The sequence below is a fragment of the Pistacia vera genome, unplaced genomic scaffold (assembly GCF_008641045.1).
Source record: "Pistacia vera cultivar Batoury unplaced genomic scaffold, PisVer_v2 Contig805, whole genome shotgun sequence".
Lineage (NCBI taxonomy): Eukaryota > Viridiplantae > Streptophyta > Magnoliopsida > Sapindales > Anacardiaceae > Pistacia > Pistacia vera.
In genome coordinates, this window is record NW_022196674.1 from 266,095 (window position 1) to 271,605 (window position 5,511).

General features: G+C 36.1%; 1 non-coding gene across 1 annotated transcript; it reads left to right on the top strand.

Moving 5' to 3' along the window:
- The first annotated feature begins 4,380 nt into the window (after positions 1–4,380).
- LOC116117395 lies at positions 4,381–4,487 on the top strand. Its single transcript, XR_004125943.1, has one exon. It is a non-coding gene; the product is annotated as a small nucleolar RNA R71 (small nucleolar RNA).
- Positions 4,488–5,511: the final 1,024 nt, after the last annotated feature.

Sequence of the window (5,511 nt, forward strand, 5' to 3'; positions counted from 1 at the left end):
AAAATTCTCTTACATTTTACTCCCCACTTTTCCTTCTAACTAAGGGTAGAAAGGTCATTTTGCCCCTATGGAAAGAATTCTCTAGAAACTCACTACACATTTTATTCGGCTCTTCGCCGTGGCGAAGAATTTTTCTTCGCTCCAGCGAAAAATTACAGAACCTACCTCTTGAGTTGCAGAACCTCGTCGCCGCGGCGAAGATTATTCTTCGCCCCGACGAAGTCTGTAACACCAAGATTTCGTCAAGTCTTTACAATTTCAGGGCAACCACTCAACCAAACCAATACATCCAGTCATCCAAGGGCCAACCAAACAATATTAACAATATACCATCTCAAATAAGAGCAAAACAATAAACATTAGCTACGTACCTCAAGTGGGGCGTTGCAGTATCTTTCATGATTTCAAGCCAAGTTTTCACCCTTGTCCAGTTAGAATTAGGAAAAACCTAAAATATAAAAGTTATAGGTCTTCTTTTTAGATTTCCAAAGCTTCTAAATTCAGGTCATTCTGAGTTTCCAAGCTCAAGTTACACAATTTACGCTCAAAACTGTCATTTATGCTAAAAATCATCGTTTAGGCCTACAAAGACAAATTAATAGAATTAGGTAGCAATTATGGCCCAAATTTTATGAAAAGTATCCTAAATCCTATCAAAATTCAATGCAAAATCATAGTATAAAATATGATTATCAAATACCCCCAAACTTAAGATTTGCTAGTCCTCGACCAAAAAGGAATAAAAACTTAAAGACAGAAACGCAACAAACAACCAAAAACACAAAACAACAAACTAAAAATGAACCAACAAAAATTAGATTCAAACTTAACACAAGAATTGCCTAGAATTTATGCAAGTCTCTAAGGTTGTTGAAAAATTATTACTAGAAAATGTTCAACACTCCAAGAAGTTATAAGTTGCATCGACTATCTTTCTCTATTAGTCCCCTGAGTAGGTGATCCTCAATTCAGTCCGCATTCCGACTTCCCGGATTATTTTATGCAGAAATGTAAAGTTTATCAAATGGTGGCAGACTCCATAAGCCTAAGTATGGAACTACTCTCCACTAATGTAGACTAGACATTGCTAAGGATCAAAAGGTCTTTGCAAGCTTGTAACGTTAGGCTCGGGTAGTGGGCTCCAAGGAAAAGGATATGATAAACAAAGTAAGAGAACTCGGTTTTCCTCATGCAAACACTAAGGGCTACATTAATCTTCGCTTTCTTTCTCAACCACCAATCAAAGTGTCAACCTTTTTACAACCCTCAAACTTATGCATTTCTTATTTTTGATTTTGAATTGAACTAAAGAATTTTTTTTTCTTTTTTTTTTTTTTAATTACAAATATTTACAACACCATTGAGGTCTATTGCCCCTTCTTCCTGCCCTTTTTGCAACCCCCAAACTTAAGATTTGCTTTATCACTTATTCACACACCTCTCGAAGCTCTTTTGTGTCATACATTAGGTCCATAATTCTCCTAAAGGGTATGATAAAGTGTTTAGGGAATAGGGATTGGACAATTTTTTTGTTTGCAAGGAAAATAAGGCAATGATAATCTCATAAGGCTCAAATGGGTGACTAGGGAAAGATTCATTCATGGGTCAGCTGGAAAGGCTCAAACGTTTCGAAAAATGCCTAAATCATTTCCTCAACAATATCTAATCCTAGAATTTTGCCTCAAGCACTTCTCTACTAGGTTCTAGAGTCCACCAACATTATCAAGACTTTACCTAACCACATAAAATGTTTCTAAGCATGCTAAAAGAGTGAAAATGGTGTTTGAACCACTCAACAAACCTCAAGCTAAATCAAGTCAACCAACCTAAACTTGAAACAATGCTTAACATTTTCCAAGAATAATATCCCAACAATTCTAGTTTCATCATGGACTTATGCAATTCATCTAGGCAACAACAACACAACACACACTAAACAAATAACAATCAGAGAACTTAAAACAAAAAGAAACACACAAACAAACTAAACACACATTCTCAAAATTTTCCTACCCCCAAACTTAAAATGACATTGTCCCCAATGTCATATCATGCACATCCAAGGAATAGAAAAAACAAAAGTAAAGGTTATGAGATACTCCCCTGAATAATCCATAAAGGCCGATTTTTGTGCAAAATCCTGGCATCCATTCCTTGGCTTCCTCATCATCATCATCTGTCAAACAATTGGAAATCTATGGTGCCAAATGTGTTAGACACCCTCACCGATTAATATGAAAGAATTACATCCTGATCTCAACCTTATTGAACTAAACCTAAAATCTAAACAAAAACAAATAAGGAGCTTAAAACTAGGAAATCAACATCACTTCCTACTTACAAAACATAAAGAAATAAAAACTAAAACTAAAAATAAAAGTGTTTCAGGCTTCAATCTTCTTCTACTTCTTCCTCTTCACACAACTCCCAAATTTGCTAAAAGCACTTCAACACAACAAACCCAACTTCCTCAACACCAAATTAACTCAAAATCAACAATTTCTACACTCCACAATCAACTCAATCCTCAAATTCTCAACCAACATCCACAATCAACAAATTCAAGCAATTTTTGAACAAAAACAAATCCACAATTGAAAGTGAACAAATAAATTGCATAAAAACTTTAACCTTACCAAGCCCAAGCTTTCCAACCTTCAATTGCTCCAATTTCATTAAAAATCGCAAAGAAAGCTCCGAATTTTCAAAACCTAAGGGTTGCTAAAAATTTCTTCAAAATGGTTTAAACCGGGGCAATTGAAAGGTGCATGATTGTTTAACGAGGTAAGGGAGTGGAATGGTGCTGAATTTTTTTGAGGGAAAAAGGTGAGAAATTGAAGAAGAGAAAATGAAATTCTTCTGAGGCTAGGGTTTGAAATCACAAAAATGATTCGCCGCGGCGAAGTTCTTCGTTCAATTGCACAACCCAATCGATGCCGCGGTGAAAAATTACAGTTAATATAGCGCCGCGGCGAAGTTTGGAATTTTCCTGAATCCATTTTCTGCAAAGTGTATCTCGCCGCGGCAAAGAGTAGACTTCACCGCGGCGAAAACTGGAAATTTCCTCTTTTTTCGCCACAATTCGATCATTCACCTGAAACACCCAAAAACAAACGAAATTAAATTTATTCTAAATCACAAAACAACTAAACAATTTCAAAACAACAAACAAACCAGTGAGAAACAAATGAAAACACTTGGGTTGCCTCCCAAGAAGCGCTTGTTTATAGTCGGAAGCTCGACTTTCTCATTCTTTCATCAATGTGGATCTTTGTAGGCTTCTTCACTTCCCATTGCCACCTCTTGGTCTTTCCTTTGGAATTTCGGACATTCTCATAAGCATCTTTTCGGAACTTCAAATTCGTATATGCGTACTCGAGATGAGATGGTGATTGGTTGAGTCCAATGTTTGGAGTCTCTTCCAACACCAATTTTGACTTGTGCACATTTACACCAAATTCCTCAAATTGTTCCTTGTGAAGTGAGTTGCTTGGTTGAAATTCCCCTAAGTATCTTGCACACATTTTTGCTTTGAGATTTTCCTCTTCATTAGTCGTGTCTTCATGTTCTTCCTACTTTTCTTCATTGTGAGGTTGCTCCAACACTATACCTCTCCTCAATGTTATGACATTTAATTGTTCTTTAGGATTTGTGACCGTTGTGCTCTGCAAAGAACCTTGAGATCTCTCTATCAATTGTTCAACCAATTGCCCCACTTGAACCTCCAAATTTCGAATGGACACTCCTTGATTTCTTAAGTTTGAGCGTGTCTCATTCATAAAACTTGTTTTTTTTTGCATGAACTTTTCGAACATATCTTCCAATTTTGACACTCTTAGCTCTACCGGTTGAAGATTCACCACTGGTTGATGGTTTGGCACTGTCCTTTGATTTAATTGATTACTTTGATTGCTCTAGGACAAATTTGGGTGATTCCCCCAACCAGGATTGTAGGTGTTAGAGAAGGAGTCATTTTGCAGCCTTTGTGAACTAACCATGTAATTCACTTGCTCGGTTGCTAAGAAGACTAATTGGTTTCCATTTTGGCATTCCACACTCCCATGGTTTCCTGCACAAAATTCACAAGTTATAAAAGGTGAGTGAATAGAATTTACATTCATACCTCCCAATTGGCTTTGAAGTGATGCAATTTGTGCAGATAATGTGGTGAACTCATCAACTTCATGTAGACCCATTGTTCTCTTTGGCATTGCTCTCTCATTAGGTCTTTGGTAGTTATTGTTGACCATCACCTCAAGCAATTCATAAGCATCTTCTGGGGTCTTATTATTTAAGGCTCCACCTGCTACCACATCTATCATAGATTGAATATTTGGTAGCAACCCATTATAAAATGTTTGGACTTGTATCCAAAACGGTAGACCATGATGTGGACATTTCCTTAACAACTTTGTGTACCTCTCCCAAGCTTCAAAAAGTGATTCATCATTGCCTTGCATGAAAGAGATAATGTCATTTCTCATTTTTGCCGTCTTCTCTGGTGAGAAGCATTTTGCAAGAAACTTTTGAGCTAATCTGTCCCATGTGGTGATTGTCCCAACTGGGTGTGACATGAGCCAACCTTTTGCCTTATCTCTCAGTGAAAATGAGAACAATCTCAGCCTAATTGCATCATCAGTCATTCCATTAACCTTGAATGTGTCACATATCTCTAGAAAGCTAGCGATATGCAAAATTGGATCCTCATATGAATTTCCACCAAATTGTATTGATTTTTGGATAATTTGAATTATTGTCGGCTTAATCTCAAAGTTCACTGCAATAGGTTGCCTTGTAATACCATAATTGCATTCTTGCGCCGTTGGTATGGCATAATCCCTCAACGTTCTATGTACTTCTACCATGATCACCACACGCACTACAAGAAACAGTTAATTAAGCTTAACTACAAAATAAAAAAAATAAAAACTACAAAGAAAAGAACTCAAGCTTAAGACTATACAATATTTACGATTAACTATAAAAATGAAATAAAAGCTTCAATTTAGCACTACACTAGATACTATCAATATTAATAATCAACTATCCCCAGCAATGGCGCCAAAAACTTGATGCGCGTTTCCTATAACATGCAAATGTAGCAAGTATACTAGTCGCACAAAGTAATAAAGTGATCATGAGTGAGTATCGTTCCCACAAGGATAGTGTTACTAAGTACCGATTTCTCTAGCTTAAGTCCTAATTGAAGAAACAATAAATTGGATTGATGGAAAATTAACAAACTAAATACAAATTAACAAAATAGAAATGAATGATAATGAAATTAAAGCAAAACCCAACAACTAATTATACAATGCTAAAAAAAATGCTAGGGTGTTGATTTCACCTAGATACACCAACCCAAATCATAAAATCTATTACCCAAATTCTAATTCCTTGATTGAAAATCGAATTCCTTAAGTTGTAAAACATACCTTCTCAGGCTACATTTCCGTACTTATCCCTATCAAGCTTTCGCACCCAACAAAATGAAGATTAATAGTTCAAAGT